This window comes from Saccopteryx leptura, chromosome 3 (assembly GCF_036850995.1).
Source record: "Saccopteryx leptura isolate mSacLep1 chromosome 3, mSacLep1_pri_phased_curated, whole genome shotgun sequence".
In the NCBI taxonomy this organism is placed as follows: Eukaryota; Metazoa; Chordata; class Mammalia; order Chiroptera; family Emballonuridae; genus Saccopteryx; species Saccopteryx leptura.
The window spans coordinates 261,742,045-261,769,585 of NC_089505.1; the positions used below are offsets into that span (position 1 = coordinate 261,742,045).

The 27,541-nt window shown below is 35.3% G+C and overlaps 1 long non-coding RNA gene across 4 annotated transcripts in view; it reads left to right on the forward strand.

Moving 5' to 3' along the window:
* Window positions 1–27,541, forward strand: part of LOC136397910 (uncharacterized) — a 71,502-nt gene that overhangs the window by 13,431 nt on the left and 30,530 nt on the right. For 3 of the 4 annotated variants that reach the window (XR_010749939.1, XR_010749937.1, XR_010749938.1), the window contains exons 3-4: window positions 22,082–22,213; window positions 22,325–22,504. This is a non-coding gene — a long non-coding RNA (uncharacterized lncRNA). The remainder of the gene's footprint in view (window positions 1–22,081; window positions 22,214–22,324; window positions 22,505–27,541) is intronic. The other variant, XR_010749940.1, reaches the window with a different exon arrangement.

Genomic DNA, 27,541 nt, shown 5'->3' on the forward strand with positions numbered 1-27,541 from the left:
ATAGTATTCCATTGTATTTACATATTATCTTTTATTTATTGAGATACCCACAGATGGACACTTAGGTTGCATCCACCTTTTGGCAAAATTGTAAATAATGCTGCTATGAACTTAGGGACACAACCTTCAGTTGTCTTAGAATGTGATTATTGCATGCTGCAGAGTAAATGAAGACCACAGCATACACTGGATTAAAAAAATAACATAAAATTACAATAATAAAAACAATAGCCAATGTTTAAGTGCTTACTCTGTGCCAGGCACTGGGCCACACGCATCACTGGTATTAACTTTTTGAGAGATGTACTATTATTATCCTTATTTCATAGAAGTGAAAAATGAAGCACAGAGCAGTTAGTTAACTAGTGCAAAGTCACTCAGCTAGTAAGTCACTGGGATGCAAATCTGAGAAATGGGAGGCAAGAGTCTACCCCCTTAGCAGAGGAAAGAAATCACAGCCACGGCCAAGTAGTGAAGAGCTCCTTGACCACTGCAAAGGGTGAGGCCTGGGAAAAATAGCATGCAAATAGGAGCCAGAAAAAAAACATTTCTAGCACCACTTAACTGTAGGACCCCTAATAGGACAACTACATTATTTGCTCTGGGCTCAGTGCTGGTAAAGGGAGGTTGAATTGGGTGTCGCATGGTCTGTGGTTTCCAACGATCTTTCATTCCAAATGAGATTTACTATCTTATACTTTATTACTTGGAGTATTATTTCACCTACTTGGAGATACGGATATAATGTGTGCTTATGTCTCTAAGTGAAGATAATGAATAGCTTTCTGATTTCTCATTCCACTATATCCAACACTTTCCTTGTATTCCTCTGATGAAACTAAAAAGGTAGACTATGGTGACATGTTACCAACAGGGATGGAAGAGGTAAAATGGGGTTCCTCTTTCAGAGGTTCCCTAGGTGTGTCTATCACAACAAAAGCAAAGTAGAGAATTGTGAACAGTGCTCATTTCATATATAGTCACATAGTTAGGGTTGTATAATCCCCAACACACTGCCACGGAGGGAAGTGAGAGGGATGAATCTGAATGAATCCATGTTTTCCTCTTCATGGTCAAAATTTATCACCTCATCATGTCTCTAAAAACAAAGACTTTATATAGTAACCTCACCATCATAAATAGTTTAATTAGCTCTTTTGGTTCTATGGTTATCAGTTTAGGTTACAGATCTATCTGTGTTCATTTTCAGAGCACATTCCCAATTCTTGTTGTAGTGATTAAATTGGACACAAGGAAACAAAGGAAAGGTATTTCTCAAAGTAAAAATCTTAAAGCCTTTAAAAAAATTCTAAGGTCCCAAAGAAGAACATTTGAATGCCAATGATCTAATTTATAGTAGGTGCATGTTTGGAAACTCAAGAAGAACACTCACCAGGAAAGGCCTGGCAAATCAGGCTCAAGAGAAGCCTTGAGTTGTTAGAATTCTGTGTACATCAAGTGACAGATGCCAATTTAACCAAAGTCAGTGTATTACAAACAGAATTCAGACAAGTGACTGATCAAGTCTGTATCTTTTAAGTGATATCTGTAGATAAAGTACAATATTAACTTTAAAAAAACTTTCATTTATTTTCATCCAGCATTTACCTCAAGGTTGATGATTTTGTTTTAAATGAAATTATTACAGTGGAAGCATCCTCCATATTTTAATTTATAAATTGCTATTTGACAGACAGAACTACATTCATCCTTCAGACGAGCTACAGAATTCTGTAATCCACACATCTTCCATCTGTGATTTCTGAAGGTGCAAATTCTTTAAACCAGACAGAAGAGGGAGCTATCCATCTGGAAATTAGCTGATTCTTTCAAATGTATGCCAAATAGCTATAGAAGAAAATTTAATATGATCAAGTCTTATCATCTTTGGTCTTGTATTTTATAGCAACACTATAAATTTTCTAGCACATAAAAAAGAAGAAGAAAACTACCGGCAGAGGGAAAAACACTGAACTAAATTAATTAATAAAGAGACAAAACATTAAAAGGCCAATTGAAAGGCACTCATTGAAAAAATACACTCATATTTTATCATTTGACCTCACATTTTATAGCAAAATATAGAACCAAAACACACCCTCAAAAAGCCAAAATAATATTCTGCTGCCATGCATATCATTAATACTTCCTACCTCCTGATCATGAATGGAACTCTCACTTTAAAATTGATAACATCTGGAAATAATGGCAAAATTGAAAAGCTGTTGGGCTGCATCTGTCTTGAAAAATGCTATGTAATAAGATTTACTTAATATATTTGAAAGGAAAAAAAATGTTTTGTTCCCCAATTTGTTGCAACATCTGAAAGTTCATGAGGTTATGACCCCTCTTTAAGAAAGCATCTCCCACCACCTGCAAATACCCCAGGAAAAGCAGTTGGAAACAATAAAACACGTGCTAGTTAACTGTTGCCAAGGAAACAGTTCTGGTTCACCAATCTGAGCGCCTGCACTTCCAGTGGCTTTGTCCGAGGGAGACATGCACCAGCTGTTAGTGAATAGCCATTGTTATAGATCATCAGGAAATCAGAGTCAGCAGGCAACCCAGCCCCACTGGAAATTTATTTCTCATATTTGTTCATCACCAGGGCAATCCCCCATCTTTAATAGATCCCCTTAGGCTGGGTTAACTAAATAACAACCTATACCAGCAGGATCATTTAAAGGAGGCAAGTTGCAAAATGGTCTTTTTGTACAGCAAACAAGACTCTAACTTTGACTCCAATTGCATCACATTCCTGCTCCCTTCACTTTCCACTGGAATTACAGAGAAAATATCTGAAGTCAGTGCCCCTTGTGTTGATTGGCTGCTTAAATAAACCCACCGCACACTAAGAGTTTTCAGAGACCATTGGCTTACTCTTGTTAATGAAGGACTCTATAGAGGCAATTTGGAGCTGCCATCGGGGAAGGATCTGAGAGGATAAAATTCTGGGTTTCTTCCTCACCAACACATACTTCAACCCCACTTTTACCAATCTTATTTTATAATTTATAAATTCATAGATTTTCTTTGAAACAAGATGGCATTGCTTTTTAAAAGTTTAAAAGGCAATGAGCTCCAAATTCATCCAATCATCACACTCATCTCAATAAAGAGACTTCTAGACTTTCAGTTCCCCATGTGGCACATAAGGAGCTTAGGAGTCATCATTCCATCTTAACCATAAGTAGCAAGGTGAATAAACTGAAAAATCAAACTCATCTTAGATTTCATCGGAGGAGTTCATAAGGTAAAACACTACCCCAAAACTTGGACAAACAGTGAATACAGAGAATGACAACTTATTCAAGTAGAAACCCATGAGCATAAACTTCCATGGAAACCAATTTCAGGGAAAGAAAACCTGAACTGCAATTGATGAATTGCTGGAGGCTAAGGGTGGACAAGTCCAAGAGTTAAAAACTTCAGTCATAGAGAGATCTCCACACTGTGAGTCTTACATCTGGGAACTCAAGCAGATCCTCACAGTGTATGTCAGAGAAAAATGTCCTCATGCTTCCAGCAGGGACAAGGGAAAAGGGAATCACTTTTAAATACTCAGAGCATTGTGTTCTTTATAAGGCCCACCCTCAGGTAAAACTATTTCACCAGAGATCTAAGCGACTAGGGTTATATCAGAGCCCCAACCTGTACCACCTAAGTAGAGAAGGGAGAAGGCTGAAAAGCACTGGTGAAGTTCACAGTTCAGAGGGATAGGCTCACCAAAAGATTGACACCATATAATTTATAACTATAGAACACTTCCTCTCCCTCATACCTTATCATCACCAAACAATCTATGATAAGGCTTTACTGGAAAAAGTAGACAACATGCAAGAACATATGGCTACTGTAAGCAGAGAGATGCACAATTTAAGGGGAAAAAATCAAGAAGAAATACTAGAGTTCAAAAAACACTGCAGCAGAAATGAAGAAGGCCTTTGACAGGTTAATTAGTGACTGAACACAGCAGAGAAAGGATCTCTGAGCTTGAGGACATAACAATAGAAACTTCTAAAAATGAAAAGTAAAGAGGAAAATAACCTAAAAAAAAAGAAAAAGTAAAAGCAGAACAGAATATCCAAGAACTTCAAAAAGTATGTGTAATGGGAATACCAGATGTAGAGGAAAGAAAAGAATAAAAGCAATATTTGAAGCAATAATGATGGAATACTTCCCCAAAATTAATATCAGACATTTAACCACAAATCTAGGAAGCTCTGAGAATATCAGCAGGATAAAAGAAAGAAAAACAAAATTAAACTATACTTAGGCATATCATGTTCAAAATTTAGAAAATCAATTACAAGAAAATCTCCACACACAAATAAATTACCTTACATACAAAGAAGCAAGGATAATAATTACATTAGGCTTATCCTCAGAAACCCTGCAAGCAAGAAGAGAGTGGAATAAAATATTTAAAATGTTGAGTGAAAAAAACATCAACCTAGAATTCCAAAGCTGTGAAATTATACTTTCTTCAAAAGTTAAGAAGAAATAAGACTTTCTCAGAAATATCAAAATTGAGAAAATTTACTGCAAAACAAAGAGCTTTTCTTTCTAGGAGATGTTAAAAGTTCTTCAGCAAGAAGGAAATTAATATAAGCCAGAAACTTGGATCTAAAATAAAGAGCATCAGAAAATGAATGGAAAATAGTGAAAGTAAAATAAAAATGTTTTTATTCTTAATTGACCTAACATAAGTTATTCTAAATAATAGTAACAATGAATTAAATTACATATGCTTATGTGTGATATATCTAGACCTATATAGATAGCTCTATGTATACCTGTATATTATTATGTATGTTTATATTTAAGTGAAATGAATTATAACAATGAATCAAGGGCTAGCATGGAGGAATTAGGAATATTTTGTTATTATAAACTATTTACACTACCTATGAGGTGGCATAATGCTATTTAAAATAGACTTGGATTAGGTGTAAATGTATATTACAAACTCTAGGGGAACCATAAAAATAAAAGCTTAAAAAAAAGATTATAATTGATATACTAATAAATGGTTGACAATGGAAACATATAAAATGCTCAATTAAAACTACAAAAGGCAGAAAAAGTGAAAAACAAAAATAGGAACAAAAAACAAAGGCAAGAAATAAAAAAAATAGAAAATTTGGTAGATATTAATCCAACTACACCAACAACCACTTTAAATATAGTCTAAATACACCAATTAAAAGAGAAAAACTATTACGAGTATATAAAAAAATAAGACCCCAAAATATATTGTCTACAAGAGAAACCCACTTTAAATATAGATATACATATAGATTAAAAGTAAAAGGATAGAAAAAGATATATATCATGCTAACACTAATCAAAAGAAGATAAATATAGCTATATTAACTTTAGACAGAACAGACTTCAGAGCAAAGAAAGTTATCACGGGTAAAGAGGGATATTACATAAGGATAAAGGGGTTAATTCTCCAAGAAGACATAATAATCCTTAATGTATATGCATCTAACACCAGAGCACTAAAACATGTGAGGTAAAATCTAATAGAAATGCAAGGAGAAATAGATGATATGCTTTTTTTAGTTAGAGACACTAAAACTCTATCAGAAATGGAGAGATTCAGGCCCTGGCGGGTTGGCTCAGTGGTAGAGTGTCAGCCTGGCATGTGGTAGTTCCAGGTTCGATTCCTGGCCAAGGCACACAGGGGAAGTGTCCATCTGCTTCTCCACCCCTTCCCCTCTCGCTTCTCTCTCTCTCTCTCTCTCTCTCTCTCTCTCTCTCTCTCTCGCTCTTCCCCTCCCGCAGCCATGGCTCAATTGGAGTGAGTTGGCCCCAGGCGCTGAGGATGGTTCCATGGCCTCTGCCTCAGGCACTAGAATGGCTCTGGTTGCAACAGAGCAATGCCCCAGATGGGCAGAACATTGCCCCCTAGTGGGCATGCTGGGTGGATCCTGGTTAGTCACATGTGGAGTACATCTGTCTGCCTCCCTGCTTCTCACTTTGGAAATATTTAAAAATAAATAAATAAGTAAACAAACAAACAAAAATAAACAAAATGGACAGATTCAGCAGCCAGAACATCAGTAAGGATATAGTTGAACATAATATCACCATTAATCAACTGAAAATAATTGACATCTGTATACTACTTCATCCAAAAACAGTAATCTTTTCAAGCTCACATGGGATATAAAACATACCTTATCAAATTTAAAATAATAGAAATGTGCTCTCAGACCACAATGGAATTAAACCAGAAATGAACAACAGAAAGATAACTGGAAAATCACAAAATACATGGTGATAAAACAACATACTTCCTAATAATACATGAATTAAAGAAGAAATCTCAAGAGAAATCTAAAAATATTTTGAACTTAATCAAAATGAAAATACTTTTCAAAATTTTGGGATGCCGTGAAAGTACTTAGAAATTTATAACATTAAGTGTATATTCAGTTGACACTTGAACAACGGAGAAGTGGAGGGGGGAGTTACCCCACACAATTGAAAATCCAAGTATGACTTCAGTTGGCCTTTCACATATAGGAATTCCCTACCTCAAATAGAAAATACAGTTCACTCTTGAATAACACAAGTTTTAACTGTGTGGGACAGTTCAAACCCATGTTGTGCAACTGTATTAGAAAAGAATGGAACTCTAAATGAATCATCTAACCTTCTACCATAGGAAACTAGATAAAGAAAAATAAATTAAATCTAAAGTAAACAAAAGAAGAGGAAGAAAAATTAGAGCAGAAATCAATGAAATTGAAAACAGGAAATCAATGGAGAAAATCAACAAAACCAAAAGCTGGTACTTTGAAAAGATCAATAAAATCGATAAGCCTCTAGTGAGACTAATGAAGAAAAAATACACGAATTTCTAATATTACAAATGAAAAGGAGGACATCATTACAGGTTCCATGAATATTAAAAGGATAATAAAGGAATATTATGAATAACTCTGTGCCCAAATATTTGATAGTTTAGATGAAATAGACTGATCTTCCCAACCTTACACAAAATTAAGTAGACATTCTGAATGACCCATAGCTACTAAAGCAGTTAAATCAATAATTAAAAACTTTCCAAACAGAAAGCACCAGACTGATAGGTTCACTGGTAAATTGTACAGAACATCCAAGGAAGAAATTATACCAATTTTTTTAAATCTCTACTAGAAAATAGAAGAAGGAATATTTTCTAACTTATTTCATGATGCCAGAATTACCCTAATACCAAAACCAGACTAAGACTTAAAAGAAAATAAAACAATAAACCAATATCTCTCATGAACATAGATGAAAAAATCCTCATCAAATATTAGCAAATTGAATAACCAGTGTAAAAGAGAGTTATACACCATGACTAGTGAGATTTAGCCAAGGCTGGTTCAACATTCAAAAAATCAACTTATGTCATTCATCACATCAACAGGCTAAGCAAAAAGAAAATTGCATGATTGTATCAGTTGATGCAGAAAATCATTTGACAAAATTTTACACCTATTCATGATAAAAAACACTTAGGAAACTAGGAATAGAGAGGAACTTTCTCAGCTCTATAAGTCTACAGCTAATATCATACATAATGATATAAAGCTTGAAGCTTTCTGCTAACTTTAGAAACAAAGCAAGGATGTTCCCACTCAACACTCTCGAATATTGGACTAGAAGTTCTAGCTAATACAGTAAGACAAGAAAAGGAAATAAAAGTATACAGAGTAGGAGGGAAGAAATGAAACTGCCTTTGTTTGCATATAACATAATTGTCTATCTAGAAAAATCTGAAAGAACCAACAAAATAATTATTGGAACTAAAAAGCAATTATAGCAAGGTTGAAAGACATAAGGGTAATATGCAAAAGTCATTCACTTTCCTATATACCAGCAATGAGAAAGTGGAATTTGATTTTAAAAACACATTGCCATTTACAGTAGCACCCCAAAAAAGTGAATACTTAATATTAATCAACAAAAGATGCACAAGATCTATATGGGAAAAACTAAAACTCTTATGAAAGATTTCCAGAAAGAACTAAATAAATGGAGAGATATTCCATGTTCAAGAATAAAAAGACTCAATATTGTTGGCCCTGGCTGGTTGGCTCAGTGGATAGAGCGTCAACCCAGGATGCAGATATCCAGGGTTCCATCCACAGTCAAGGCACACAGAAGAAGCAACCATTGATTTCTGTTTCCCTCTCTCTCTCTCCCTCCTCTTTCTCTTCCCCTCCACAGCCATTGGCTCGATGAATTCAAGTATCAGCCCCGGGTGCTGAGAATAGCTTGGTTGGTTCAAGCATTAGCCCCAGAAGGGGGTTGCCAGGTGGATCGTGGTCAGGGCACATGTCTGTCTCTTTATCTTCCTTCCTCTCACTTAAAAAAAAATATTGTCAACTTGACCTATAAATTCAACAAAATCCCAATCAAAACCCCAGGAAGTTATTCTATGGATATTGACAAACAGATTATAAAGTTTATATGGAAAGTCAAAATACCCAGAATAGCCAAGTCAATATTGAAGGAGAAGAACAAAATCAAAGGACTGACACTACCCAACATCAAGACTTTCTATAAATACAATGTGTCCATAAAGTCATGGTGCACCTTTGACTAGTCACAGGAAAGCAACAAAAGATGATAGAAATGTGAAATCTGCACCAAATAAAAGGGAAACTCTCCCAGTTTCATAGCTATTCAGTGCAGTTCGATGTGGGCTCACACACAGATTTTTTAGGGCTCCTTAGGTAGCTATTGCATGCAGGGGTCCCCAAACTACGGCCCCCTGAGGCCATTTATCCAGCCCACGCCGCACTTCCAGAAGGGGCACTTCTTTCATTGGTGGTCAGTAAGAGTACTGTATGTGGTGGCCCTCCAACGGTCTGAGGGACAGTGAACTGGCCCCCTGTGTAAAAAGTTTGGGGACCCCTGCATAGCCTCTACAGATTCATCACTGACTGATGGCCTACCAAAACGGGATTTCTCCACCAAACTGCCGGTTTCCTTCAATTGCTTATCCCACTGAGTAATGTTATTCCTATGTGGTGGTGCTTCGTTATAAACGCGCCAATATTCATGTTGCACTTTGGTCATGGATTCAAATTTAGCGAGCCACAGAACACACTGAACTTTCCTCTGTACCATCCACATCTCAACTGGCATGGCTGTGGGCTGCTCCACTGTATACATGGTGTTACATCATCATCTGCACATGCGCACATGCGGCCACATCATCCTACAGAAACTGGGAGGGTTTTCCTTTTATTTGGTGCAGGTTTCACATTTCTATCGTCTTTTGTTGCTTTCCTGTGACCGGTCAAAAGTGCACCATGACTTTATGGACACACTGTATATAGTAATAAAGCCAGTGTGATATTGCTGAAAGAATAGACAAATAGAAAAATGAAATAGAACAGAGAGCCCATAAATAGATCCACATAAATATAGTCAACTGACCTTCGATGAAGGAGCAAAGGCAATACAATAAAGAAAGAGTCTTTTCCACAACTGGTGCTGGAACAACTGGACATCCACATACAAAAAACAATTAATCTATATACTGACCTATACCCTTCAAAAAAATTAACTCAAAATGAATCACAGACCTAAATGTAAAATATATGACTATAAAAACTCCTAGAAAGTAACATAGGAGAAAACCTAGGTGACTTTGGGTATGACTTTTAAGATACAACATCAAAAGCACAATCCATGAAATAAGGAGGTGGACTTGATTAAAATGGAAAACTGCTGCTCTTCCCACAGACTGGGAGAAAATATTTGCAAAAGACACAGCTGATACAGCACTGATATCCAAAATAAGCAAAGAAACTCTAAAGCTCAACAATAAAAAATGATCAGATTTTAAAATCAGTGTTGTTTTTTAATCTCACAAAGAAGAAATACAGATGGCAAGTAAGCATATGAAAAAAAGTTCAACATCATTAGGGAATTGCAAATTTAAAAAAATGGGAGACAATTACAAACCTGTTAAAATAGCCACAATCCAAAACACTAGCCCCAAATGCTGACAAAGTATTAGGGCAAGAAGAATCATGTTCCTTGGTATTTACAACAATAAATTGAACACTTTTGTTCACACAAAAGCCTGTTACATGTCTGGTTATGGTAGCCTTATGCATAAGTGCCAAAGTTTGGAAACAACCAAAAGTCTTTTATCTGTTGATACATGGATAAAAACTGTGGTACCTCCAGACAGTAAGATATTATTCAGTGCCAGAAGAAATGAGTTATCAAGGTATGAAAAGATATGGAAGAAATATAAATGCATATTACTAAGTGAAAGAAGCCAATCTGAAAAGACTTTACTTTCTGTATGATTCCAACCTTATGACTTTCTGAAAAGGACAAAATTATGAAGACAGTAAAAAGATCAGGGGTTGGGGAGGGAAGGATGACTATGAGGAGCACAGACAATTTTAGGATAGTGAAACTATTTCATATCATACTGTAATGGTTAATATCTATTAGCCTATGGTAAAATTGGTTTCTTTACAAATTTCACTTAAAGTCACAAAACTTATATCAACAACATTACGTATGGACTTACTGTGCATGGGAACTCTCTGTGCTTTCACTTAATTTTACTGTGAACCTAAAACTTCTCCAAAAAAAAATAAATTAGTTTTTTAAAAGTAGAGACTTCTCAAATTTACATCTTGGAGATTCAGATTCAGGAGGTCTGGGTCGGGACATAGGAACCCATCTTTTCTATAAATTCCAAGATGATTCTAATGTGCAGTTAGGGTTGAGAACTACAAATTCTCAGCCTTCTGAGTCTTCAAAATGTAACTGTACTGTTGTTCAGTTTTTTTACACCTTTCATATATTCTGTGCACAGTCTTATACATTTATCTGTACTGATAAATTAATGTCAAATAATGCTTATATATCAAATATTTTCATTTATAAAGGCATCTCTTTTTACATCAGTGATTTTCAGATGGTGTGCCATGGTAAACAAGTATGCTGCAAGGATTATTTTTTTTAAGGTTCATAGGAGTCCCTTTTTAATTTTAATTTAATTTTTTTTAAATTTTATTTAGACAATTAATTTTAATGGGGTGACATTGATCAGTTAGAGTACATAGATTCAGAGAAAACATCTCCAGATCATTTTAACATTTGATTATTTAACATTTGATTACCCATGACCCAAAGTCAAATTGCCCTCTGTCCCCTTTTATTTTGTTTTCTTTATGCCCCTCCTCTCCCCAACCCACTCCCTCTCTTCTCTTCCCTACCCCTCCCCCTGGTAACCACTGCACTCTAATCTATGTTCATGAGTCTCAATTTTGTGTCCCTCCTATGTATGGAATCATACAGTTCTTAGTTTTTTCTGATTTACTTATTTCACTTCGTATAATGTTATCAAGGTCCATCCATGTTGTTGTAAATGATACTATGTCATCATTTCTTATGGCTCAGTAGTATTCCATAGTATATATGTACCACATCTTCTTTATCCAATCATCTATTGAAGGGCATTTTAGCTGTTTCCGTGTCTTGGCCACTGTGAACAATGCTGAGATGAACATGGGGCTGCATGTGTCTTTACATATCAATGTTTTTTTTAGTTTTGGGCATATATACCCAGTAGAGGGATTACTGGGTCATATGGTAATTCTATTCTTAATTTTTTGAGGAACCACCATACTTTCTTCCATAGTGGTTGTACTACTTTACATTCCCACCAACAGTGAATGAGGGTTCCTTTTTCTCCACAGCCTCTCCAACACTGTTGTTACCTGTCTTGTTAATAATAGCTAATCTAACAGGTGTGAAGTGGTATCTCATTGTAAATTTGATTTGCATTTCTCTAATAGCTAGTGAAGATGAGCATCTTTTCATATATTTATTGGCCATTTGTATTTCTTCCTGGGAGAAGTGTCTGTTCATGTCCTCTTCTCATTTTTTTATTGGATTGTTTGCTTGTTTGTTGTTGAGTTTTGTGAGTTTATTGTATATTTTGGATATTAGGCCCTTATCTGAGCTGTTGTTTGAAAATATCATCTCCCATTTAGTTGGCTGTTTGGTTTTCAGTTTCTTTTGCTCTGCAAAAGCTTCTTAGTCTGATGTGGTCCCATTCATTTATTTATGCCTTTATTTCCCTTGCCTTTGGAGTCAAATTCATAAAATGTTCTTTATGGCCAATGTCCATGAGTTTAGTACCTATGTTTTCTTCTATGTAATTTATTGTTTTAGGTTTTTGATCCATTTTGAATTAATTTTGGTACAAGGGGACAAACTGTAGTCGAGTTTCATTGTTTTGTATATGGTTCTCCAGTTTTCCCAGCACCATTTATTGAAGAGGCTTTTTTTCTCCATTGTGTGTTTTTGGCTCTTTTATCAAAGATGATTTGACCATATATATGTGATTTTATTTCTGGGCTCTCTATTCTGTTCCATTGGTCTGAGTGTCTATTATTCTGCCAATACCCATGCTGTTTTTATTATTGTGGCTCTATAATATAATTTGAAATCAGGTATTGTAAAGCCACCAGCTTCGTTCTTTTTCCTTAGTATTACTTTGGCTATTTGAGATTTCTAATAGTTCCATATAAACCTGATGATTTTTTGTTCCATTTCTTTAAAAAATGACATTGGAATTTTGATGGAAATTACATTAAATTTGTATATTGCTTTGGATAATATAGTCATTTTAACTATATTTTTTCTTTCTATCCAAGAACAAAAATTAATTTTCCATTTCATTGTATCTTTTTCAATTTTCCTTAACAATGTTTTGTAGTTTTCATTATATAGGTTCTTTACATTCTTTGTTATGTTTATTCCTAGGTATTTTATTTTTATTGTTGCAACCATGAAAGGGATTGTTTTTTTGAGTTCATTTTCTGAAGTTTCATTGTTGGTATATAAGAAGGCATATTAATTTTGTATCCTGTGACCTTACTGTATTCGTTTATTGTTTCTAATAGTCTTTTTGTAGAGTCTTTGGGGTTTTTAATGTATCGGATCATATCATCTACAAAGAATGAAACCTTTACTTCTTCTTTCCCAATATAAATGCCTTTTATTTCTTTCTCTTGCCTGATTGCTCTGGCTAGAACTTCCAGCACTACATTGAATAAGAGTGGAGAAAGTGGGCAACCATGTCTTGTTTCTGATTTTAGAGTAAAAGTTTTTCAGCTTTTTGCCATTTAATATGATGTTAGCTGATGGTTTGTCATAAATGGCCTTTATTATGTTGAGATATTTTCTTTCTATACCCATTTTGTTGAGTGTTTTAAACATAAATGGATGTTGTATTTTTTTCAAATGCCTTTTCTGCATCTATTGATAGGCTCATATGGTTTTTGTTCTTTGTTTTGTTGACATGGTGTATTACATTAACTGTTTTATGTACGTTGAACCATCCTTGTGATTCCAAGATTAATCCCACTTGATCATGATGAATTATTTTTTTAATGTGTTGTTGTATTCAATTTGCTAGTATTTTGTTTAGGATTTTAGCATCTGTATTCATTAGAGATATTGGTCTGTAGTTTTCTTTTTTTGTGTTGTCCTTGCCAGGTTTTGGTATGAGGGTTATGTTGGCCTCACAAAATGAGTTTGGAAGTATTGCTTCTTCAATTTTTTGGAAGACTTTGAGTAGAATAGGAACCAAATCTTCTTTGAATGTTTGATAGAATCACTAGTATAGCCGTCTGGCCCTGGACTTTTATTTTTTGGTAGATTTTTGATAGTTGTTTCTATTTCCTCCCTGCCTATGGGTCTGTTTAGGCTATCTACTTCTTCATGACTCAGTCTAGGAAGATTGACTTTTTCTAAGAATTTATCCATTTCTTCTACATTGTGGTGGCATATGGTTTTACATAGTATTCTACAATAATTCTTTGTATATCTATGATATCTGTGGTGATTTCTCCTCTTCATTTTGGATTTTGTTTATACAAGTCTTTTCTCTTTTTTCCTTAGTGAGTCTGCTGCAAGGATTTTTAAAACACCCAATGCTTGACTAATTAGTCAGGAGCACTGACCTCTTTTCACTTTGATTGTCAAACAAACAAACAAAAAAATGACAACAACCAACACAACAATCACCGTCTGATGTAAATGAATCAAAATTATACCTATTTTTTTGTCAGATCAGAAAATATTTTTTTGGTATGCTGCAGAATTTTAGTAATTAGTTTATGTGTTCCATGAGAGAAAACAATTGAAATGAGAGCCCTGAACTATAGATAGTATGTCTTTAAAGAGCCTAGTTGTAGAGCTAAAATGATAATGCTATTCCAAAGCTCTGTTCCATTATTCCTTACCATGGAACAAAGAAACCAGAAATCAACAATCAAGGGCATCACAACTATGATTCCAACACTCATAAGTTCAATTTGCCTTCAAAAGAACAAATAATACTATTTACTAAGCCCTGCAAGCATTCATAAAACAGAAAGCATTACTGGAAAAGGAAAAATGAAAAAGCATAAGAAGCCTTCTCTTTCCCCCATAACCAAAGTATATTAGTCCCACCCTTGAGTTTAGATGAACAAAATGAGGATCATAGAGTTCCTAACACTAGCCACTTTTCCCTACATAACCCAGAATGCTGTAGCTTTCTATTTAAAAAGCACTAAGAAAGCATGAAAATGGTCTCCCTTGTAGCCCAGATGTTTTCTATCTTCCTAAGCTCCAATTATTTCAACACATTTTTTAGCTCCACTCACAACAGATCAGGGCCACCTGTTATATCCTCCACACACTTATGAGAGATTTAATGTTACATTTGTATTTGTGGTCAAAAGTCAGAATGCAATTAAAAGGATGCTTTTAAAGTCATCTTGAGGTCAAAGAATGTGTATATGGCAGATTAACAGATAATCAAGACACTGTATTGTGTAGTATAAACATAATCAAAAGTAATTTTGTTCTTCATTATTACATAAATTTGGATATAATCCAAGACTAAAACACTCATCATCTGAAATAAAACTACATGCAAGAAAGGCATAATATAACACTATAAGGCTGTAAAGAAAATGATTTTTAATTTAAAATTATTTTTTAATTTTATTACATCTTACTTTAATATAGAAATATTCTTTACTACCAAAAACAGATTTTCCATATTTAAATGCCTCTATTTTTATCCTGTCTGAAATAAAATATATTCACTCTGATATCAATAAAATATGAGGCTTGATGTATATATATTGCCATTCTAATAGTAAATAAGCATTTGCAAAAAATAAATCCTAAGTAAATTAATGTCCACTCAGTAAATAAATGTTATTTACTGTACCTATTATGTGCCAAGAACTGTTCTCTGTGCTGGGATACACAAAGAAGAAAATACACAAACTCCCTGCTACAGTCAAATATTGAAATAAATTTATAGTTAACATTGAGGGAAAAATATATATATTCTGGCAAATGAACAAAAAAATAGTATAGAGATATCGATATCACAGTACTCATAAATTAGGTTATTCTTGAGCTTCTGAAATAACTATTGCTAGTTTTTCATAATTCCAGCACTTTAAAAATTAGCAGCAGATGTTATATATCCCAGAACAGCAACCAGGTAGAAGAGAGAGGGGGAAATAAAGTATGAAATACACCTTCTCATTCTACTCATCTTTCTTGTGATTCGTTAGGTACAACTGTAAATTAAGAAAGACAATGAGAAACTCAATTGCAAATTCTGACCTTTAGATAAAAATGCTTGAAACTCAAGGATATTTACTTGGATTGACTATATGGCTTTCAAGTAGCTAAAATACTGTTACAAACGACATTGGTGGTGGTGTGGGTAAGCTTTGCTTTTCTTATTTTCCTTTATTCTCCGTGGGATGTGTGGCGGAATTAGAGTATCCATTCTCATTTAGTCTATCTAAACCCCAACTAGTACTCTTTTATCCCATTCAATTTTAACCTTAGATAGATACAGTTTTAAATTTTAGCAGTTCTGAAAAGATCACTGTAAAAAGAAGACAACTTTTTTCCAACTTAAATACAACTTCAAAGTGGCAGACTGGAAAATCTCTGCAGGCAAATGTGATGTCACTAAAGAACTCACACACTTACCCGTAGAGATTCTACAGTCTGACATCTTCAAGCAACAAACCATTTCACAGTCATACTTCTCTGTATGCAGTTGTTGAACTCGACATAAATCTGGAGGCCAAATAACCAACCTATTGCTAACTTACTGCACTTTAGCTTCTTCTAAACCAAGGGTATGTACATGCCTCATGATGATTGAATCCCCAAAAATTAAATTGTAAAATAAGAAGGTTAAAATGGCAAAAAGCAGTTGTTATCCAAGGATGATCTCCATTTAGCATTATCAGCATCACAAGGGAACCAATGAGACATGCCAATTCTCACACCCACTGCAGGCCTCCTGAATCAGAATCTCTAAGAATGAGCCCCCGAAATCTGTGTCTTAACAAGCTTTCCATGTGATGCTGTTTCACACTCAAATTATAGAGCCACTGGCTTAAAGAAAACAAGACATTATTGCTGGAACATTGAACTCAAAAGATCTTCTGATGCTCAATAATAGATGAAAAAATTGGACAAAATAGTATGTATTCATAAAAAATGTCTAGTATACATTTCTTTTCTGAAGTGATTATCTTAATAAGCATAAGAATTAACAATAAAATGAAACATATTCCTTTAACTCTTACTTTGCCAAAGGAATAGCAGAGCTCAGCTTATTTCCTTAGAAACAAAGAGTTAAGAAATCTAATTTAGGAGGAGAAAACGTTTTCATGTTTGGGAGGATTAAAAGGGTGCTGATGTCATTCAATTCATGAGCCATAATTCTTATTAGATTTTATTGCTACATTCTTCACACAGCTTTGGAAAATTATTCCTAAGAGCACAAAATATGTACTTAGACTGCACACAGAGGAGGAAAATGTTCTCACAATGAAATTATTTTAGCCTGACCCAATAATATTTAAAAGACTCAACTTGTTCTCTCTGTGACATATCTTTTCAAATAAGAGATGAGTTTATACAAACTTGTCTTTTTCAATATCTTTTATAATTTTCCTTTGTCACAGCTAAACTTGGCTATGAAAGATCTAATTTCTCTACATAATACTAAAAATATTTTTTTTCCTTTCTGGTATAAAAATTACATGGGTGAAGGGTTAAAAAATAATAAAAACTATTAAAAGTTATAATTTAACTGGACTTTAATGACAACAAATAAAAAATAATTAAGTTCTTGTAGTATATCAGAATGTAATATCTGAAATGTTGGTATGCCTGTTACTTAATAACTTCTGGTAGTATCTTAAAAATTCATCTTCAGTTTCATTATTAATGAATTCATTTTTATTATTTCTGGACCACACCAATTTCCCATGATGTGATGGAAAAAAATTGTAACATTCATAAATTGAATTAGATCACACACAAAATGTCAACTCACTCAGATGATAATAATAAGGTTTGGCTTATTCATTGAAAAGTAAGAGCTCAACTATGTCCAGATTCTTCAATGACGGTGCTAAAGATCAGCAAGATGTTTTAGATACTTCAAACAACCTGAAGGAAATATATTTACTTAGATGAGGATGAAGGGACTCTCGAAGTATCAGGTTTCTTGGCTTTTATTGCAATTAAATCCAGTCAGTTTTGATGCAATTGCTAATCAGAAGCTCTAAGTGACAGCCATAAATGCCTTTGATAATAACAAAAAAAATTATTAACCAATAATATACAATTGGATACAAAATCTCACAACTCTTGAAGTTCATTGGAGGAAACACTAAAAAGGGATGCCAGCAATTTAGCCTCCTCCCAGGTAGCAAGTGAGCTATACTTATCTGATAGCAACATTAGCTACTACTTCATGAAACACTCTTTACAGATCTATCTAACTCAGTCCTCCCACAAAAGTAGTGAGTCCCATTTTACGAACAAAGAGGCTGAAACTCAGAACAACATAAATGGGAAGGAAAGACATTATTTGAGTCTGCACAACTATATGATCAGGACAAAATGGTATGGAGAAACAAGCATGGAACTGCATGTCAGAAAACCTGCGTTTTTAATATTCAACATCCCCACCCAACCTTCTCTCAATTTCCTCATCTTTCAAACAAGCAAAGTATCCTTTTTGTTTATTTACTTTTCATGGCTGGGAAAACACCAATGTTAAGAAACTGGAAAGATATAGGATGTTGTTATTATGCTCAGGCTGAAGGGGCAAACATCGAAGATGGCTTTGGTCTCCTGCTGTACCGCCCCCCACACACTCCCCCCACCCAAAACTGCATTCATTGCTATGGAAACACCAAGAGAGAGGGGATGCTGATGCAGGTATTAATTTTCTCCCACCTCCATCATTAGCCCCACCCAAGGACCCTGGCCTTCTGTCTTTGTCCGTGCTCTTTCCCAGGTCTAGCCCAGCTTGGTGATCCCAACACCATTCTTCCTTAAAGCAAGTAAACAGCTTCTCTTAAAGGACTGTGCTAGATATGGCCACATGGTCTTTCCTCCTTTGATAGGGTAATACATTTCCTCCTCTTTCTTTCAAGGGATGTCAGGGTTTTCAATAAATGTGTGACTGAAATGTACCAATGCCCAAGGGTCTATGCAGAAGCAAAGCTTGGCTACACACGCCACACCTCAGGAAACTGAAGTTCCTAACTGGATACAATCCTGACAGACACTTCAGAAGCTCCATTATTCACAGAATCTTAACATTTCCAATCTGGAAAGGAAGAGTGACTACTTAACAGAAACTTGATTGTTTATTGAGCAATGACTGTGTGCTGGGCATTTTACATGCACTGTCCCATTTAATACTTCTCTTACCCCTATTTGAAGTGAGACTATTAAATGGCCCCATTTTGTATATGAGAAAACTCCTAGAGGTTTAGTAAGGGTTTTGAATCAGGTCTGTTTCATTCCAAAATACATCTGCTTAAACACAATCCAGTTTTAGGATCCAGACGTGAAGTGGCCACAGGTCATACAACTGGTTAATGATAAACCTGAAAGTAGACCTCCGTTTTCTTTACACCCTATGACACTTAATCCTAAAGAATTTACTTGGAAGATCTTTATTGTTGTAAAAGTGCCTTGAAGAATTATTCAGTTTGTCATATCACCCATATGGCTGACTAAAAAGCAAACTGCTAAATGTTAATCCACTGGCTAGCGTGGACACCAGGGAAGAAAGGTTCATATGAATTCTGCATTTATTTATACTTTAACACCAACAAGTGCTAAACTAGGCTTTTCTGTAGCTGAAAAAATGACAAACCATCAGATTCACATGTTCTTATAAACTATGAGCCTCATCCTTTTTTAATTTCTGCTGGCAACCTAAATATCAAGGCAAAACAAATCATTATTATACCTGGAGTACAGCGAGGATCATTTTGGGCTTTTATAAAACCGGGCTTGAGTTAGCACTTTTTTTTCTTAATTTTTTAATTCATTTTTAGAGAGAGAGAGAGAGAAAGAAGGGGGAGCAGGAAGCATCAACTCTCATATGCATCTTGACCAGACAAGCCCAGGATTTCAAACCAGTAACCTCAGCGTTCCACGTTGATGCTTTATCCACTCCACCACCACAGCTCAGGTGAATTAGCACTTCTAACAGGCAAATGTTACCAAACTCATTTCTGGTGGTCAGATTAACACATCACTTGTGTACTCCTTCTTCCATAAAGTTTCAACTGAAGGGCTCATTAAGGATATTACAGTCTGTAAAAAATAGATAATCTTTCCATTTAACAAACAGCTTTCAATTTTCTATCTTAGTGGTCACCCACAAGGGTGACTACCGTGGAGAACTTCCTTCAGCTTACAAAATGATTATCTTCCAAAATAAAAGTAGCACATAATGAAATCTGATTCTATAAAAGGTACAGTTACTTGCTATGGTAAATTGTCATATTAATAAATTAAAGCTAACGAAAGTGTGAAGGTCCCTTTCCTGAGCGGCTATAACTCGCATTTGTTTTCCCTTCTCATATTTGTCTTCCTCATCATCTTGCCTCTTATTTTCTTTCCCTCCTTCCCCCTCTCTCTCATCTCTGCAAAACCTCAAAGCTGCATTTCCTAGTGGAAAGGGGAGGAGGTGAAACGTGACATCATTTCAACTGTTGCATAAAACACATGACTCATTCACACAGATTATTCTCTCTTTCTGCAGTTCCAACCAAGAGCTTCAGAAGAACTAAAAGTCATATATCTTTGCTTTAACGAAACCAGGGATCTCTGTGTATTCTATGGAAAAAAGATAACCTCACCATTATTATTATTGACAAATATTTGCTCAGTACACCATGGGCTGGGAACAGTGCCAAATGCTGTATGTTCTTTAAGGCACTAGGCAATAAGACAAGGAATTCTTTCTTTTAGTGGGAATTTCCCTCTGAACCTTAATTTCCAATGTCATAATGGGTTTGGAAGGTGCAGAAAATTATCCCTTACTTTAGGATTTAATTATATTTTATTCAGATTTTAATATCTCACTTTTATGGAATTTTATGGATTTTAAGTGTTTTCTTCAACTCATTTTTTAGAAGCAGCCCTCTTTTCTCACTTTATATATGAAACATCCTAACTGGTCATATTTAACTTTACATATCTATGCTATAAGGACATAAATTCATTTAAGAAACTAATAATGTGAAAGCTATGAGTAGTAAATATTAATAAAGATGGTAATGTTCTCTTTCTTGACCTGGGTGGTGGTTACATGGGTGTGTTCATCTTGTATAATTCATCAAGCCGTCCACTTATGATTTGTGCATATTTATGTAAGTGTACTTACCTCAATAATATAATTTAAAAATTTGTATTTATGAAGAGTCTTCGCATCCCCTCCCCAACACTTGCAAATCTGCAGTCAGAATAATTGATTTCACTAGGGAGTATTTATTCTCCCTCTCCCAGAGCCTTCATTTCTTGTCCTAGGGACTTTAATTCTTCAACCTCAATCCTAAGAGATTGGTTTTGGGATCTGCCTCTAAACAGATATTCTCCCTTTAGACTTTTCCGCCATGGGTGTTCTTCTGTAGACCAGGCCCCTATCTTCCCTAAGAGGTCCCAATCTTTTCTTAATATCTGAAAAAACAATGCAAAAAATGTTTCCTTCATTTTCTTCTTCACAATGTTAACTCTAGCTACCCTTGCTGCTGCCCACATAGGTCCAGGTGTCCTTTCACAGGTGCTTCCTAGGTGGCTTTCTCAGGCTCCTCTTCAAGAAAGGCTCATATGATTAGAAAATGACTCTGCCTCCTTCTTTCTCTCTTTCTCTCTTTCTCTCTCTTTCTCCCCCTCCCTGTCTCTTCTCGTTATATCTCTGGAACTTGTATTTTTGGATGAGTCTCAAGTTGCTTTGCAAGTACATGGAAATGTACTGCTATTGAACATTCTCCCATTTTCAGTTTGATTTCTATAAGAAACCTCCTGATAGGGTAGTTGTTGAGATCAAATGAAATAATTTACATGAAATACTTAGTACAAGGCTAGGCACAAGGTGACACTCTTTAAATAGCAGCTCTTATTTTTATTAGCAGTAGTATGATTATCTAAGGTTGTTTTGTTTGTTTGACAATAGGGTCAACTAAAATTTTTAACCCATGCAAATTATTAAAATGCCAAATGAATAATCAAATAACAGCTATTATTTATTAAGTTTTCTGTATCAGGCATTATTAGGCACTTTGCATGAATGGTCTTATTTAAGCCCCTAGCAATCCTATGAAATAGAAATTAGGGCCTGACCTGTGGTGGCGCAGTGGATAAAGTGTCGACCTGGAATGCTGAGGTTGCCGGTTCAAAACCCAGGCCTTGCCCAGTCAAGGCACATATGGGAGTTGAAGCTTCCTGCTCCTCCCCCCCTTCTCTTTCTCTCTCTCTCTCTCTCTCTCCCCCCACCTCTAAAATGAATAAATAAATAAAATTAATTTGAAAAAAAAAAAAAAAAGAAATAGAAATTAGGATCCCATTTTAAAATGAGAAATCTGAGCACTTGTAAGTGTTAAGCCATTTTGCTGGATAATAGGCTAATTAAATTGACCACAGGGATGCATCTGCTTCTGAAATAACCACCTTCTTGCAGGATGTGCTTCCAGCCAGATTGAGGCATGGGACTTGATCCCTCAATAAGAAGGTGTTGGGCCCCAGTTGGGCACTTGTAAGAGTTAGAGAAGAAATCTCAAACGGGGCCCTGCCTTCAAGGACCTGTCATTGGGTAAGTCAATCCTGCTGCAATCTTGCCCAACTTTTTGTTAATTGAGACCTAAAGGTTTGGAGGCTTCAAGTGCCTAACTATCCTTCACTCTTTTATGTTTGTTGCCTTTAGCATTTCCTCCATCATTCCAAACCAAGGATCCTCATAAAAAACTGTGACAAATTTACAGACTGCAGTTTATTCTCTGTTGCAAGAATCTTCAGAGGTCTGGGATTCTAGACACTCTCTCCTAAAAATTTCCAAGATAAACTTCCGTCCTTTTCTAACTACGGGTGTACTCTACAAAAGAAGGTAAGTTTAAGTTCATTCAGCCACAACAGCTACAACCCTGTTGACCATGATCAATGCTTTATGTCACTGAAGAGAGTTACTGCTGTGTCTCTGGTGTCCTGTAAAATGTCCTGTTTTATTTAAAGAAAGAGAGTATGGCATAAGCCAAGTCTTACGGGTTGCAACCCAGTTATACACAGGCAACCTTGAATGGCTGTTCTAATAGCAACTATTTCATGTATTTCTCTTCACTTACTCACACGTCAGTATCAGTATCCAACCTGTTACTGGCTTTTCTTGAAGAGCTTTTTTATTCAGCTTGGCTCCAGTTATGAAAGATGTACAATGTTACCTGAAGTAGAGTTGGCTTCTTTTTAAAGCTTTGTAAAAACTTGAACTAGAAAAAGATAATGCCTTTTTTATGGGAACTATCCTTTATATCAATTACACTTCTGCTCTGTCATGAGTTGTGACTACATATTCAGGAATGTCTCCACCATTCAGAATGTGGAAAACATGCCATTGGGAAGCTCAGCTCAACGGCAGCTCTGGCTTTGGCCTTGGACTGGACACCGCTTATGCGCAGTATGACTCAGACTCCCTTCTTGTAACGCCTTATCTCTAGACACCATTCTCCACGAATCCCTTTCTCTATTCGTAATCACTTGTAATCCTCATGCTCCTCTATCTGACCCTCTCTTCCACAAAAATTCAGAAAATATGCACTTAATAAACAAACAAATCCATTGACAAAGATAGATGTATCCAGGGAAGCTTTACCAAAATTCAGCTTCAAACGAGTATTTAACAAAATCATGGCCAAATTGCTCATTTGTAACTCCAGCCAACTATTTTATTGAAACCAATTCAAACCCAAACATTTTCTGAATGCCTACAAGGCAACAAAAATAATAAATAATCTTTGGCTATCTTTCAAACTTTGGGAGATTCAGAGTCCCAAAAGAACAACAAGACAAAAAAAAGGAAGCAGAACTGAGAAACGTTATTGCTTGGAGAGTGACTCCCTCTCTAAAATCAAAGACAGAACATTTTGGGAGGGAACTGAAGACAGTCACATTAAATAGATTCTTATAAGTCTCACCTACTAGCACCTCTTCAGATAGTTTTTGTAGATTATCTGCTTCTGTTTTGAGTAAATTTCCAAAAGAGGGGCTGCAAAAGACATCTAAATGGAACAAAATTAGTATTACTCAAGTTCCTGTGTGAGTTTGAATACCCAAAGACCTGAGTTGTTTCAGAATTTTAGACTCAAAGGATAAGAGAGAACAAGATTTCTAAACATATCTTAAATGGTAGTGCTCATATCCATAAAGAAGAGAAAACTGAATTATAAATATAGCTTATATCAACTCAAGATACCATGTGGTTCTGAGAAACCATAAATATCATCTAAACTCAGAAGCCCCTCAATGGATAAATAGAGACAGCTCTTGATCAACATCTAGTATACGCTGGTACATCAATTAAAAAAAAATCAGTAACTCAAACAAAGTATGGATGTATATATATATGAAAAACTTCTAAGAAGAACAAAAATAACAAAGAAGATATAGCATAAGAATTAGAGTTTGGCAATCCAATAAAAAAATGGGAAGAGGACATGAACAGACACTTCTCCCAGGAAGAGATACAAATGGCCAACAAATATATGAAAAGATGCTCAGATTCATTAGTTATTAGAGAAATGCAAATCAAAACTACAATGAGATACCACCTCACCCCAGTTAGATTAGCTATTATCAACAAGACGGGTAATAGCAAATGTTGGAGAGGCTGTGGAGAAAAAGGAACCCTCATTCACTGTTGGTGGGAATGTAAAGTAGTACAACCATTATGGAGGAAAGTATGGTGGTTCCTCAAAAAACTGCAAATAGAACTACCTTATGACCCAGCAATCCCTCTACTGGGTATATACCCCAAAACCTCAGAAACATTGATACGTGAAGACACATGTAGCCCCATGTTCATTGCAGCACTGTTCACAGTGGCCAAGACATGGAAACAACCAAAAAGCCCTTCAATAGAAGACTGGATAAAGAAGATGTGGCACATATACACTATGGAATACTACTCAGCCATAAGAAATGATGACATCAGATCATTTACAGCAAAATGGTGGGAACTTGATAACATTATACGGAGTGAAATAAGTAAATCAGAAAAAAACAAGAACTATATGATTCCATACATTGGTGGAACATAAAAACGAGACTAAGAGACATGGACAAGAGTGTGGTGGTTACCAGGGGTGGGGGGAGGGAGGACATGGGAGGGAGGGAGGGAGAGAGTTAGGGGGAGGGGGAGGGGCACAGAGAACTAGATAGAGGGTGGCGAAGGACAATCTGACTTTGGGTGAGGGATATGCAACATAATTTAATGACAAAATAACATAGACATGTTTTCTTTGAATATATGTACCCTGATTTATTAATGTCATCCCATTACCATTAATAAAAATTTATTTAAAAAAAAAAAAAAAGAATTAGAGTTTGGGTATCTTTTCTAAAATCTTGAGGTTGGAAATTTGAGAAAAAGAAAACATAATTGAGTTAACCAAAGCAGATGGTAGCAAAATTTAAAAAGTAATAAAACTAATTTTATTGAGTGTCTATACTAATAAATATCATACTATATTTCTTAATAATCTCATGCATAAGTATTAACAATGCAGAAACTGAGGCCCCAAGAAAAAATAATTTCCTATAAAGTCCACAGCTAGTTAAGTGGTATAATTGGGAATTATACCATGTCTACCTCATTCCAAAACTCATGTGTTTCCCAACACCCTATGCTATGTTCTTTAGTCAAGTGTGCAGCAGGAAGGATAATCTTCCAAGTTTTCAGAAGACACCTAGATAATTCCTGCTTTGAATAAATAACACTGGTTTTCAGGGATATATTAAAATTGCCACAATCTGAACAGATCCAATGACCTGTTTTTGTTACATCCAAATACAAATCTATAAAAAGTCTCTAAAGAACTAAGATCACAAATGAATACATTGCCATACCCCCAAAGATGCCCACAGAAGCTCCTTTCCTTTGGTAAAATTTCAAAAATATTTATACAGAATATATAGATAGTATTAGAAATAGCTTACTCCTCAATGCTTCACTCTACTACTATTTTTTCAATCTACTGTATCTGGTCTGTAGACTATCTAGCACATTAGCATAACTTTGTTACCAAAACCACTTTATATCAGTTTCCTCCTTTTTCTATGTAAATGCCCATCAGACCACTGGTGTCTTGAAAGGAATTGCATTGTTTCTACAGATTGCTTTGGGTAGTATGGACATTTTAATGATGTTAATTCCTCCTAACCATGAACATGATATATGCTTCCACTTATTTGTATCCTCTGCAATTTCTTTCTTCATTGTCTTATAATTGTCCAAGAACAGGTCTTTCACATTCCTGGTTAAATTTATTCCTAGGTATTTTATTCTTTTTGAAGTGATTGTAAATCAGATTGTTTTCTTTCTTTCCCTTTTTGATACTTCACTATCGGTGTATAAAAAAATGCAACTGATTGAGGATGACATCAGAGTAATGGCGGGGTAGGAAGCGATACCAATAAATCTCCCCCAAAACTCAACAAGATCTTCAACCAGAAACAGAAAAACCTATACTTGGAGCTTCCAGATGCTTCGCAATACACCCAAAGGTCCACAAGTAAAAGCTCCAAGAAGAACACAATAAAACCAAATTTAAATTGTGACAACAACAAAAAGAAAGAGGGGGAGAAGATGGAGATTAACAGTAGCAAAGGACGATGGAGTGCAAAAGTACTCACAAAATAGTTCGCTACAATGAACAGGGTAGGGACCCTTTTCATTACTCAAAGGTAACCACCATTGAAAAAACCACCACAGAAGCACATGAGATAAAAAAGATAGCAACAGAGGAAAGATGTATGGAATACAACCAAATAAAAACAAAAGATAGAAAAACGAAAGAGAAGGATCAAACAAGACACAAAACTAACAGAAAGCAATCTATAAAATGGCAATAGGGAACTCACAAGTGTCAATAATTACACTAAATGTAAACGGATTAAACTCACCAATAAAAAGGCACAGAGTAGCAGAATGGATTAAAAAAGAAAATCCAACTGTATGCTGCCTACAGGAAACTCATCTAAGTAACAAGGATAAAAACAAATTCAAAGTGAAAGGCTGGAAAACAATACTCCAAGCAAATAACATCCAAAAAAAAGCAGGTGTAGCAATACTCATATCGGATAATGCTGACTACAAGACAGGAAAAGTACTCAGAGACAAAAATGGCCATTTCATAATGGCTAAGGGGACACTGAATCAAGAAGACATAACAATTCTTAATATATATGCACCAAACCAAGGAGCACCAAAATATATAAGACAGCTACTTATTGATCTTAAAACAAAAACTGACAAAAACACAATCATACTTGGAGACCTCAATACACCGCTGACGGCTCTAGATCGGTCATCCAAACAGAGAATCAACAAAGACATAGTGGCCTTAAACAAAACACTAGAGCACCTGGATATGATAGACATCTACAGGACATTTCATCCCAAAGTGACTGAGTATACATTTTTCTCCAGTGTACATGGATCATTCTCAAGAATTGATCATATGTTGGGCCACAAAAACAACATCAGCAAATTCAGAAAAATTGAAGTTGTACCAAGCATATTTTCTGATCATAAAGCCTTGAAACTAGAATTCAACTGCAAAAAAGAGGAAAAAAATCCCACAAAAATGTGGAAACTAAACAACATACTTTTAAAAAATGAATGGATCAAAGAAGAAATAAGTGCAGAGATCAAAAGATATACACAGACTAATGAAAATGACAATACGACATATCAGAATCTATGGGATGCAGCAAAAGCAGTGATAAGAGGGAAGTTCATATCACTTCAGGCATATATGAACAAACAAGAGAGAGCCCAAGTGAACCACTTAACTTCCCACCTTAAGGAACTAGAAAAAGAAGAACAAAGACAACCCAAAACCAGCCGAAGAAAGGAGATAATAAAAATCAG